The following is a 13,569-nucleotide window of genomic DNA, read 5'->3' as shown; positions in this document are numbered from 1 at the left end:
GGGTTTTGGAAAATATATGGACCAACCATTAGAATATCACACTAAAAATTTGCCTCCCCTAAAAATGCCCTGTGCTACATCTGTTCATCATCCCCACTGCCCGTGCCCCACAACTCTAGCAACCACTGATCTTTTTACTGTCTCCACAAGTTTTGCCTTTTCCAGAATGAATTATACTTAAAATCATGGAGTTTAAAGCCTGTTTAGGTTGGCCCCTCTCACTTAGCAAAATGCATTTAGTGTTCCTCCATGGATTTTCAAGGCATGATACTTTATATCTTATTATTGATTAATAATATTCTATTGTCTGGATATACCAGCTTGTTTATCCATTGACCTATTGACGGAAATCTTGTTTGCTTCTAAGTTTTGTCAATTATGAATAAAGCTTCTATGAACATCCTTACGCAGGGTTTTGTGTGGACGTAAGTCTTCAGTTCATCTGAGTAAACACCAAGGAATGCAATTGCTGGATCATAGAGTCAGAGAATGTTTAGTTTTGTAAGAAACTGCCAAACTGTTTTCCAAAGTGGTTGTGCTATTTTGCATTCCCACCAGAAACAAAAGAGTTCCCAGGGTTTCACATCCTCACCAGCAATTGATGTTGTCACTGTTCAGCAATTTAGCTATTCTAATAGGTATGTAGTGGTATCTCATTGTTTTAATTTGCATTTCCCTAATGACATATGATGTGAAGCATCTATTGAGATGGTTATTTGCCATCTGTATATCTTCTTCGGTGAGGTGTCTATTTAGATTTTTGTCCATTTTAAAATTGAGGTTTTCTTATTGTTGAGTTTTAGGAGATACCAGTCCTTTATCAGATATGTGTTTTCCAAAGATTTTCTCCAAGTTTGTGATTTTTATCTCTTAACAGTGTCTTTCACAAAAAGAAGTTTTTATTTTTTAAAGATTTTATATATTAGAGAGAGAGTGGGAGAGAGAGGGAGAATCTGAAACAGACTCTGCATTGAGTGCAGAGCCCCACATGGGGCTTGATTCCAAGACCCAAGGTCACGACCTGGGCTGCTGAGCTGAAACCAAGAGTTGGAGGCTTAACTGGCTGAGCCACCCAGGTGCCCCACCAAAAAGAAGTTTTTAATGTAGGGGTGCCTGGGTGGCTCAGATGGTTAAGCGTCTACCTTCGGCTCAGGTCATGATCCCAGGATCCTGGGATCGAGCCCCACATTGGGCTCCCTGCTTGGTGGGGAGCCTGCCTCTCCCTCTCCTTCTATTGCTCCCCCTGCTTGTGCTCTCTTGCTCTATCAAATAAATAAATAAATAAAATCTTTTTTTTTTTAAGTTTTTAATGTAATGCAGTAGAATTACTTTTATTTTCTTTTATGGATCATACTCTTGTTGTTGTCCAAAAAGTCATCACCAAATCCAAGGTCGCTTAGATTTTCTCCTATATTATCTTTTAGAAGTTTAATAGTCTCAGGGTACTTGGCTGGCTCAGTCAGTAGAGCATGATCTTGGGGTCATGAGTTTGAGCCCGACGTTGGGTGCAGAGATGAAATAAAACTTGAAAAAAAAAGTTTAGGGGCACCTGGATGGCTCAGTCTTTAAGCGTCTGCCTTCGGCTCAGGTCATGATCCCAGGATCCTGGGATCGAGCCCCGCATCGGGCTTCCTGCTCGGTGGGAAGCCTGCTTCTCCCTCTCCCACTCCCCCTGCTTGTGTTGCCTCTCTTGCTATCTCTCTCTGTCAAATAAATAAATAAAATCTTTAAAAAAAAGAAGTTTAATAGTCTCATTTTATATTTAGATCTACAAACCATTGGGGTTCTTTTTTGTGAAATGTGTAAGATGTGTCTAGATTTTTTCTTTTTCTCTCTCTTTTTTTTTTTTTTGCATGTGGTTGTCCAGTTGCTTAGCACCATTTGTTTAAAAGACTATCCATCCTTCATTGATTGCTTTTTTCCTTTGTTAAAAATCAGTTGATTATATATGTGTCTATTTCTGGGCTCTCCATTCTGTTCCACTGATCTATTTATGTATTCTTTGGCCAATACCACATGTCTTGCTTTTTATAGATTTACAGTAAGTCTAGAAGTCAGGCAGTGTCAGTCCTCTGTTGTTCTTCTCCAATATTGAGTTAGCTATACTGGGTCTGTTGCCTCTCCATATAAACTTTATTAATTTTTTAAAAGATTTTATTTATTGATTTGGCACAGAGTGAGAGTGCACAAGCAGGGGGAGCTGCCCACCAAAGAGGGAGCCCAATACGGGGCTCGATCCCCAACCCTGGGATCATGACCTGAGCCGAAGGCAGATGTTCAACCGAGCCACCCAGGTGCCCTATGGAGGGGCATAAACTTTAGAATCAATTTGTTGTTGTCTACAAAATAACTGAGATTTGATTGGGATTACATTGAATCTATCATTTAAGTTAGGAAGAACTGACATCATGACAATATTGAGTCATCCTGTCCATGTACATGGAATATGTCATTCATTTAGATCTTCTCTCTTCGCAGTTCTATCAGTTTCTATCCTAGATGAGTGTTAGCATGGTATATCTTTCTTCATCCCTTTACTTTTAATCTGTGTCTTTACATTTAAAGAGGGTTTCTTGTAGAGAACTTAAAGTTGGGTGTTGGGTGTTTTCTTTGTTTTTAATTCACTCTAACAGTCTCTGTCTTTTAATTGTTATATTTAGACCATTTATGTTTAAAGTGATTATTGAGGGGCATCTGAACAGCTCAGTCAGAGGAGCATGCAACTCTTGATCTCAGGGTCATGAGTTTGAGCCCCATGTTGGGTGTAGAGATTACTTAAATAAATAAAACTTAAAAAAATAAGGTGATTATTGATATAGTTCAGTAATAGCTACAATATTTGTTACTGTTTCCTATTCATTGCTCTTGTTTGTTTCTACTTTTGTCTTCCACTTTTTTTCTGCCTTCTCTGGTTTTAATTGAGCATTTTATCTGATTTCATTCCCCTCCCTTAGCATATCAATTATACTTTGTTTTTTGTCTCACAGTTCTTAGATATTCTTTTCTCTCCTTTTCATTCTTTTTTTTCTCCTTGCATTTCAGTTTGCTAAGTTTCTATTGATGACATTTCTTCAGGCTCACTGGTTCTTTGGCATTGCACAGTCTATTGATGAGCCCTTCAAAGTATTCTTCATTTGTTATGGTGTTTTTTATTTTTGCTATTTCCTTTTCATTATTTCTTAAAGTTTCCATCTCTCTGCTTACATTACAAATCTGTTCTTTCATGTTTTTTACTTTTCCCATTAGAGCCTTTAGCATATTAACCACAGTTGTTTTAAATTCCTGGTCTGATAATTCCAACATCTTTGCTATATCTGAGTTTGGTTCTGACTATGGCTCTGTCTCTAAACATTTTTTTTATTTTGATTTTTTTTAGTAATCTACACCAAATGTGGGGTTCAAACTCATGACCCTGAGATCAAGAGCTGCTTGCATTACCGACTGAGCCATCCAGGCACCCCTGTTTTTTGTCTTTTAATATGCCTTGTTTTGTTTTATTTTGTTGTTGTATGTTGTTTTTGAAAACCAGACAAGGGGCGCCTCAGTGGCTCTTTTGGTTGAGTGTCTGACTTCTGCTCAAGTCATGATCCTAGAGTCCTGGGATTGAACCCTGCTTTGGGCTCCCTGCTCGGTGGGGAGTCTGCTTTTCTCTCTCCCTCTGCCCCCCCCCCCCCCGTGCTCTCTCTCAAATAAATAAATAAAATCTTAAAAAAGAAAGAAAGAAAGAAAACCAGACATAATAGATAAAAGGAACTGAGGTAAATAGGCCTTAGGTAAATAGTGTGGGGTTTTATGTTTTTGTAGGTAGAAATTGGGTATTTATTTTTTGCTATAGCTGTAGGTATCAGAAGCTAAAGTTTGGTCTGGTGTCCATGTTTTTGCCTTACCTTTTGCTTCTGGGTTTCCCTACGGACTTCTTAAAGAGAACTAAGATGTAGTTGTATTCTCCTCTTCTTCTTTTTTATTTTTTTAAAGATTTTACTTATTTATTTGACAGAGAGAGACACAGTGAGAGAGGGAACACAAGCAGGGGGAGTATCATTCCTTTTTATGGCTGAATCATATACCATTGTATGATTATGTCATATTTTGCTTATTCATTTATTCATTGACAGAAATTTGGATTGTTTCTACATTTTGGCTACTATGAGTAGTTCTATGAACATTTATGTACAAGTTTCTATTTGAACACCTGTTTTCAAATTATTTTGATATATAACTAGGAGTGGAATTGCTGGGTTATAGTAACTCTATGTTTAACTTTCTGAGGAACTTCCAAAGGATTTTCCAAGGTGGCTACACCATTTTATACTTTCATCAGCAATGTAGGAGGGTTCCAATTTCTGCACGTCCTTGTTAACAACTGTTACTGTCTTTTTGATTATAGTCACTTTAGTGGGTGTGAAGGGGTATTGCATGGTTTTGATCTGCATTTTCCTAAGGTAGAATAGATGATTTTCATGTACTTATTGTCCAGGTGCATATCTTCTGGGGAGAAATGTCTATTCAAATCCTTTGGCCATTTTTAAATTGGGTTGTCAGTCTTTTTGTTTCTGAGTTGTAAGTGTTCTTTATATATTCTAGGTACTAAACCCCTATAAGATATACGACTTGCAAATATTTTCTCCTATTCCATGGGATGTCTTTTCACTTTGTTGATAGTGTTCTTTGAAGCACAAAGGTTTTTAATTTGATGAAATCCAATTTCTTTATTTTAAATTGGTTTCTTGGGTTTCTGGTGTTATTAAAGAAATCATTGCCTTAACCCAAGGTCGTATTTACACCTGATTTCTTCTAAATGTTTTAAAGTTTTAGCTCTTATCTTTCGATGTTTAATCCATTTTGAGTTAATTTTTTTAATATACTGTTAGGTAGGGATCTAATTTCATTATTTTGCATGTAGATATCCAGTTGTCCTAGCACCAGTTCTTGAAAGACTATTTTACCCAACTGAATTATCTTTACACCTTGTCAAAAAAACCAATTTACTATAAATGCATAGGTGAATTTCTACACTCTAATTTCTATTCCACTGATCTACATGTTTATCCTTATGTCCTTATGCTACTACCTCTTAGTCTTGGTTATTGTTAAAGAAAAAGAATATTCAGTGACCCTTGTTCAAGATGGTAAGGCAGACTTTCTTCAGGACCACTGCAGTAAGTACAGGGAACACTACAATGGGATTTTACTGTGGTGGAGAAAGATTGGGCTCAACTCTCAAAACAGGCAAGTGGGAAATTATAGCCAAGGAGTAAGGTGGGGGTCAGTGGATGGAAAATTACTAAGAGGAAACATCATCAAGGGTGAGGAGGGTTCTGGCTAAAATGACCTACCAGAATTCATGCTGAAGAGAGGTCAAGGTGATCGGACATTACATGGGATATATGGTGGAAGATGAGAAACTTGATCAGCTGTCAAGAATGATCATATATGCAGAGTGATGAGGTTCTGGTTAAAATGACTTAGCAGGGTTCTTGCTAAAACTAGATTTTTAAAGGAAATGCACAGAAGGGCCTAAGAGGTTTAGGAGCCTAACTAAAGTTTGATCAAGGAAAGTATCTTTGTTAGCAGTAAGTTTTGAAATCAAATGTGGGTACTCCAACTTTTTTCTTATTTTTTAAGAAGATTGTTTTGGTTATTCTGGGTCTCTTACATTTCCGTATGAAATTTTAGGATAAGCTTTTTAACTTTTGCAGAAAAAAAAGCAGTTGAGGTTTTTTTTTTTTTTAAGTTTTTATTTATTTATTTGACACAGAGAGACACAGCGAGAGAGGGAACACAAGCAGGGGAAGTGGGAGAGGGAGAAGCAGGCTTCCTGCCTAGCAGGGAGCCCGATGTGGGGCTCAATCCCAGGACCCTGGGATCATGACCTGAGCCAAAGGCAGACTTAGCTTAACGACTGAGCCACCCAGGTGCCCAAACAGTTGAGATTTTGAAAGAGATTGTATTGAAACTTTTGTATCAGTTTGAGACTATTGCCGTCTTAACAATATTAAATCTTCCAATCCATGAACACAAGGTATGTTACCATTTATTTAGGTATTCCTCAACTTCTTTAAGGAATGTTTTGTAGTTTTTAGTTGTAAGAGGAAATATGAATCTAAAAAGAAAATATTTAATATAATCCAATACAAAAAAGAAAATCTTACAGCATTTCATTTTGAAAACTTGTATAATCATAAAATCTTTCTCTGTCCCTTTGAGATTATGTACAATTTTTAAAAGCTAAATAAGACTTTCCCATTTTAAGACCCAGTAATATTTTTTCTTAATGCTCTGGACTCCATCTCTCCCTCTCTCTTTCTTAAGATTTTATTTATTTATTTGAGAGAGAGCACAAGCAGGGGGAGCAGCAAGGGCAGAGGGAGAAGCAGGCTCCCCACTGAGCAGGGAGCCCGACGATGCGGGGCTTGATTCCAGGACCCCGGGATCATGACCTGAGCTGAAGGCAGCCGCTTAACAGACTGAGCCACGCAGGTGCCCCTGGAGTCCATCTCTTTGACATGTAAATAACCCCATCTTCTCTCCCTTTTCAAACCCTCATCTCCCATTCTGTGGTAGTTTAACTAGATGCCTGGCTCCAAGTTCTAAGTACTTGCTTGTCAGAGATATGAGAAGTTTCTTTTCCCTTTGGATAAAGGAAATTGGCTAACACAGATAGCCACTCAACTGTCAGATAAAAGCTTGTTTAACTTTGACAGTGGAGTCTTCCAGGGAACCATCAGACAGGTCAAATAATAAATAATGTCTGGGAATGGTGCTTTGTAGAAGCCCCAACACTTTATGTCCTTCCAGTAATTGCAGGGCTGCTAGTTTTCACCATGATGAAAGCTATAGGTTTCCAAGGCTACTGTGGTGCTGAGCAGGGAGAGTGAATAATGGAAACAGCACAAGTTAAAATGCCACAGAGGTCACTGTTCTTACTGATTTGGCCATTTTTCTTGAATAAACATGCCATGGGTTGCTGCATGCTTTCCCTTGATTTCCAGAGTTCAGAAAAAGTTGATTCTAATATTTTGCCAGTGTTCTTGTTGGTTCTATGCAGATTTTCATGGTGGTTCTTACTCCACCATTTCCTCTGATATCACCCACATTTTAATTTTAGTATAAATTTTATTACAAAAGCAATAATCTTTACCCTTATGATCAGTGTGTTTTATGTCCTACTTAAGAACACTTTTTCCTGGGGCACCTGGGTGGCTCAGTCATTAAGCGTCTGCCTTCGGCTCAGGTCATGATCCCGGGGTCCTGGAATCAAGCCCCGCATTGGGCTCCCCGCTCAGTGGGAAGCCTGCTTCTCCCTCTCCCTCTCCCCCTGCTTGTGTTCCCTCTCTCACTGTCTTTCTCTGTCAAATAAATAAAATCTTAAAAAAAAAAAACCATTTTTTTCCTGCTATTAGCTCATGAAGATATTCTCACATATTATCTTTTAGAAACTTCATTATATTGTCTTACAGATTTGGATATACATCTCTTAGGAAATTATTTTTATGTATGAACTAGGGCCCAAGTGTCTCTTTTCTCCACCTCCATATTGATATCCTTTTAATCAAGCACCACGGGCCTATTTGTCCATTCTTACACCAATGTCACAGTCTTAACGGCCCTAGATGTATAAGTCTTAATACCTAGTAGAGCTAGTCCTCCACCTTGTTTTTCTTCTTTAAGAATATCTTGGGGGCACCTGGGTGGCTCAGTTGGTTGAGCATCCCAACTCTTGATTTTGGCTCAGGTCATGATGTCAGGGTCATGAGATGAAGCCCTGTATCAGGCTCTGCACTCATCGTGGAGTCTACTTGAGATTCTCTCTCTCCGTCTGCCTCTGCCCCTCCCCCTGCTCATGTTCTCCCTCTCAAAAAAAAATAAATTCTTTAAAAAAGAGAAACTATCTTAGTTACTTCTTGCTCTGCATTTCCATATAAATTTTAGCCAAAAAAATGATGTCAGAAATTTGGTTAGGATGGCTTTGAATATATAGTAAGGATTGGGAAATTAAACATGGTTATCATATTCAGTTCTCAAGTTCATGAACGTGACACATTACTTCATTTATTTAAAAGTACGATTTCTTCAATGTCTTATGGTTTTCTATTGTGGTCTTGTGCAAAAGTCTGTATATACACATGTATACTTATGCTCTATGATAAAAAGAATCATACATATATATGGGTGTTGATTTTACAATTACACAACATGACACAATATATGTGTATACATATGTGCATATTCATGTCACAGTATATACAAAGAGCAGTTGGGTTTTTGTATATCCACCTTGAATTCTGCAACCATGCTAAACTCACTTACTAGTTCTGGTAGCTTTCAGGGATAGATTCAAGCCTATTACCAACATAGGCAATCATATCATCTAAGAATAAAGAGTTGTATTTCTTCCTTTTTAATATTTTTACTTCATCTTCATGCCTTACTATATAGACTAGACCCTCTAGTACAGTGTCAAATAGAAATGGTGAGAGCAGATATGCTTGCCTTGTTTTTTTTTTTTTTAAGATTTTATTTATTTGACAGAGAGAGACACAGCGAGAGCAGGAACACAAGCAGGGGGAGTGGGAGAGGGAGAAGCAGGCTTCCCACTGAGCAGGGAGCCCGATGGATGCGGGGCTCAATCCCAGGAACCTGAGCTACCCAGGCGCCCCTGCTTGCCTTGTTCTTAAAGGGAAAGTATTCACTCTTTTTTTTTTAAAGGTTATTTATTGATTTATTTGAGAAAGAGCAGGAATGGAGGAGGGGAGTGGTGGAGAGGCAGAGACAGAGGGAGAGAGAAGCAAACTCCCCACTGAGCATGGAGCCTGATGCGGATGCCAGGCTGGATCCCAGGACCCCAAGATCATGACCTGAGCCAAAGGCAGAAGCTTAACTGACTGAGCCACCCAGGTGCCCTGTATTCACTCTTTCTTCATTAAATATGTTAGCTGTAGGTTTCCAATAGATGCCCTTTATCAAGTTGAGATTTTCCCATCTGTTATTAATTTGCTGAGTTGTTGTTGTTTTACAACTGACAATTTATTAAAATAGTTGACTTAAAACATGGCACTAGTGACTTCAACCTTCATTCCTGGTCAATAATGTCAGAAGTAATTTGCTTAACAATTTCAGAAGGACTGTGAATGTCCATGGGTTGCTTCTGGATTCTCGTCTGAAAACGATCCCGTCTTGGAGTCTTCACCACAGAGTCTCGGTAGGCATCTGAACTGATCCTTTTACTTTGAGATTCTTTCTCTTGGAACCTCTGATCAAGTCAGCACACACCTCCAAAGATTTTAGTCTGTGGTTGCTTAGGGTAGTTCTAATTCAGTGAATCATCACCTCTGGTTCTACCAGTATCTTTCAAGCCCTGGCCGCGGTGAGGCTTGTTCCTCAGTGACAGTGAACAGCTGGGAGTGAGGGGCAGGTGGTGAGGCACAGGAGCAGCGGAGAGCAGGTCAACCAGAGCTTCGCTGCAGCTGCCACTGCATCTCCTGCAAGAGCGGAGTTTTGCTTTTTTTAAAGACTTATTTATTTGAGAGAGTGTGAGGGTGTGCACGGGGTGGGGGCAGAAGGAGAGGGAGTGAGAATCTTTAGCAGACTCCATGCTGAGCACAGAGCCCCACACGGGGCTTGATTCCACGACCCCGAGATCATGACCTGAGCTGAAACCAAGAGTCCCATGCTTAACCAACTCTGCCACTCAGGTGCCCCTTTTTTCTTTTTCTCAAGAGCTGAGTTTTTTAATTAGTAATATATCTTGGATTTTATCAAATGATTTTTCTGCGTCTATTGAGATGCTATGGTTTTTAGTCTATTAATGCTTAATTATATTATTTTGTTGTTGTTTTGTTTTGAAGTAGGCCCCATGCCAAGCATGGAGCCCAACGAGGGGCTTGAACTCACAACCCTGAGATCAAGACCTGGGCTGAGATCAAGAGTCGGACACTTCAGCAACTGAGCCACCCAAGCGTGCCTAATTGAATTATTGTTTAAATATTAAGCCAACCTTGCATCACTGAGATGAACTTGACTTGGTCATGATGTATTACCATTTTATGTATTTTTCAATTAGATTTGTTAAAATTTTAAGACATTTCTGTATCCATGTTCATGAGGGATATACGTCTACAGACTTATGCCTTTGGTTTTGGTATCACAGTAATGTTGGCTTCATAGAGAGCTGGGAAGTAATTCCCTCTTCAATTTTCTGAAAGATTTTATGTGGAATTGATAGTATATTTTCCAAAAATGTTTGATAGAATTCATTAGTGAAACCATCTGGACCTGCAGTTTTCTTTGTGAGAAGTGTTTTAAATTACAATTTAGATTTTTTAAAATAAAGGGCTATTGGAGTTACTGATTTCTTCTTGAACGAGCCTTTTTGTCTTTCAAAAAAATTTTCCATTTAACCTAGATTGTTAAATTTATTACTATGATGGTTTTTTGTAACATTCATGTATTATCTTTTTTAATATGTGTAGAATCAGTATTCCCTTCCTTCATTCCTTTTTTTTTTCCTCTTAAGTAAACTCTATGCCCGAGGTAGGGTTCAAGCTCACAACCTCGAGATCAAGAGTTGCATGCTCCATCAACTGAGACAGCCAGGCACCCCCTTCCTTCATTCCTGATATTCATTACTTGAGTCCTTCCTTTGTTTTTCCAGATTTGGCTAACAGCTCATCTATATTATGGCTGTTCTCAAAGAACCAGTTTTTAGTTTTATGTTGTTTATTTTTCTATTTCATCTATTTTTTGTTCTTTAATTCTTCTGCTTAGTTTGTGTTTAATTTCCTTATCTTTTTCTAGTTTCTTAAGGTGGAAGCTATATTTGAGACCCTTTTCTAATATAGATGTTTAGTGCTACAAATTTCCCTCTAACTAATGCTTTAGTGGTGTCCACAAATTCTGATATATTGTGTTTTCATGATCATTTGGTTCAAAATACTTTCTAACATCTCAGGTTTTCTCTAAATTTGTGAATAGATTTTTTAAAAGTATATTTTACTGGGGCACCTGGCTGACTCAGTCAGAGGATTATGTAACTTTCCATCTTAGGGTTGTGGGTTCGAGCCCCATGTTGGGTGTAGAGATTACTTAAATAAATAAAAACTTAAAAAAAAATGTTTTACTATTATTGGATAGAGTGTTCTAGAAATGTCAATTAGGTCAAATTGGTTGAGAGTGTTCTTCAAATCTTCTATATCTTTACTAATTTTCTGTCTACTTTTTAAATTATTGGGTGGTAGTAAAATCTCTGACATTATGGATTTTTCCGTTTCTCCATGAAGTTACAATGGTTTTTGCTTCAGACATTTTGAAGGTATGTTATTAGGTGCCTCAATGTTAAGAATTGTGTCCTTTTCAGGAATTGCTTTATCATTATGAAAGAACTTTACTACTGGTAACATTCTTACCTGTGAAATCTTCCTTGTCCAGTATTAATATAGCTACTGAAACCTATTTATGTGAGCATGGCACATGTTTTTCCATGCTTTTACCCTATTGGTGTCTTTGTCAATAGTATTCTATTGCAGCCAACTCAAAACTTACTTAAAACCTAGTTACTTAAACACAATGCTTGTTTATAATCTCACAGTTTCCATAGATGACAAATTGGGCACAGTGTGGCTCGACCCTCTGTTTAGAATCTTTTTTTAAATTTTTATTAAATTTTTATTTTTTTAAAGATTTTATTTATTTATTTGACAGAGAGAGAGAGACAGTGAAAGAGGGAACACAAGCAGGGGGAGTGGGAGAGTTTGAGAAGCAGGCTTCCTGCTGAGCAGGGAGCCCGATGCAGGGCTCGATCCCAGGACCCTGGGACCATGACCTGAGCCGAAGGCAGACGCTTAACGACTGAGCCACCCAGGCGCCCTGTTTAGAATCTTATCAAGGTACAATCAAAGTATCGTCCAGGGCTGCAGTTCTCATCTTATGCTTGGACAACTCCTCCAAGTTCATTGGTTGACAACAGAATTCAGTTCCACTCGGGTATTTTTTTATTTTTTGTTTTTTTTTTAGCGAGGTGGGGGAGGGCAGAGGGAGTGAGAGAATCTTAAGTAGGTTCCACGACCACACAGAGCCCAAAGTTGGGCTCAGTCTCACGACCTTGAGAAAATGACCTGAGCTAAAATCAAGAGTCGGATGCTTAACCAACTGAACCACCCAGGTGCCCCTTTCAGGTATTGTTTTTAGTATTTGTTAGGTGCGAGCCAAGCAACATTTAGCATAGACTAATGTGGTAGGTAAAAATCTCTCCTCCCTACCCAAAGATATCTATCCCTAAAATATATGAATATGTTAGGCTACATGGCAAAGAGGAATTCAGGTTGCAGATGAAATTAAGGTTCCTAATTAGCTGACCTTAAAATAGGAAGATTATCCTGTATTGTCTGTATGAGACTAATGTAATCACAAGGGTCCTTAAAAGTGGAAGGGGGGGAGGGAGTGGGGGGATGGGTTAGCCTGGTGATGGGTATTAAGGAGGGCACGTTCTGCGTGGAGCACTGGGTGTTATACGCAAACAATGAATCATGGAACACTACATCAAAAACTAGTGATGTAATGTATGGTGATTAACATAACAATAAAAATTTTTAAAAAAAGGCGGAAGAGGGAAGCTGAAGTTGGAGTGATATAATATGAAAAGGACTCAACCTGATTTTGGCTTGGAAGATGGAGAAATGGGGCCAGAACCTGAGGAATATGGGTGACCTCTACAAGTGGAAAAGGCAAGGAAATGGACAAATCTCCCTGTCAGCCTTCAGAAAGGTATGCAGGTCTGCTGACATCTGGTTTAGAACAATGGGGCTCATTTTGGACTTCTGTCTTCCAGAGCTATAAAATGATAAATTTCTGTTGTTTTAAGCTTCTGTGTTTGTGGTACTCGTTACAGCAGCAACAGGAAACTATATATAGCTAACTATTCCTCACTACTGAGGCCGACTCCTTCTTAGTACTTCACCTAATGCTTTGTGAATTCCAACATTTTTCAGTCTTGTTGGTGGGAAGAGGTACTGTTCTTGGCCTTGTGTAATGCTGTGTACCTTTCCCTTTAATTCTTTCGGATGGTTCTTTCCCTGAGGGTACCTTCTTTAGTGCATGCTCCTCAACTCCTAAAGACAGGAGACGGACTCTGCATATCTCCAGAGTTCTCTGTACAGCACTTTCCTTTCCATTATTCTGCCCTGTGAACTGCAGCCACGTTGGTCTCTTCCCATGCTCAACTGTATCCCTCATCTCAGAGAATCTGCCAGCTCTACCTGGTTCCCTGTCCCTGTGCAACAGTCAAAATTCTCTTTCTCTGGGGCAATCCTAGCACTCATTTCATTTGTTTCCCACTTTAAATCACCACCATCCTTCATTGCTTGAAATAAAATGTCTTAAAAATGGTTATTGGGGCGCCTGGGTGGCTCAGTCGTTAAGCGTCTGCCTTCGGCTCAGGTCATGATCCCGGGGTCCTGGGATCGAGCCCCGCATCAGGCTCCCCGCTCCGTGGGGGGCCTGCTTCTCCCTCTCCCGCTCCCCCTGCTTGTGTTCCCTCTCTTGCTGTGTCTCTCACTGTCGGATAAATAAAAT

The sequence above is a fragment of the Zalophus californianus genome, chromosome 7, assembly GCF_009762305.2.
Source record: "Zalophus californianus isolate mZalCal1 chromosome 7, mZalCal1.pri.v2, whole genome shotgun sequence".
Classification (NCBI taxonomy): Eukaryota; Metazoa; Chordata; class Mammalia; order Carnivora; family Otariidae; genus Zalophus; species Zalophus californianus.
The sequence above is the reverse complement of the archived record's forward strand: the minus strand, read 5'-3'. Positions refer to the sequence as shown.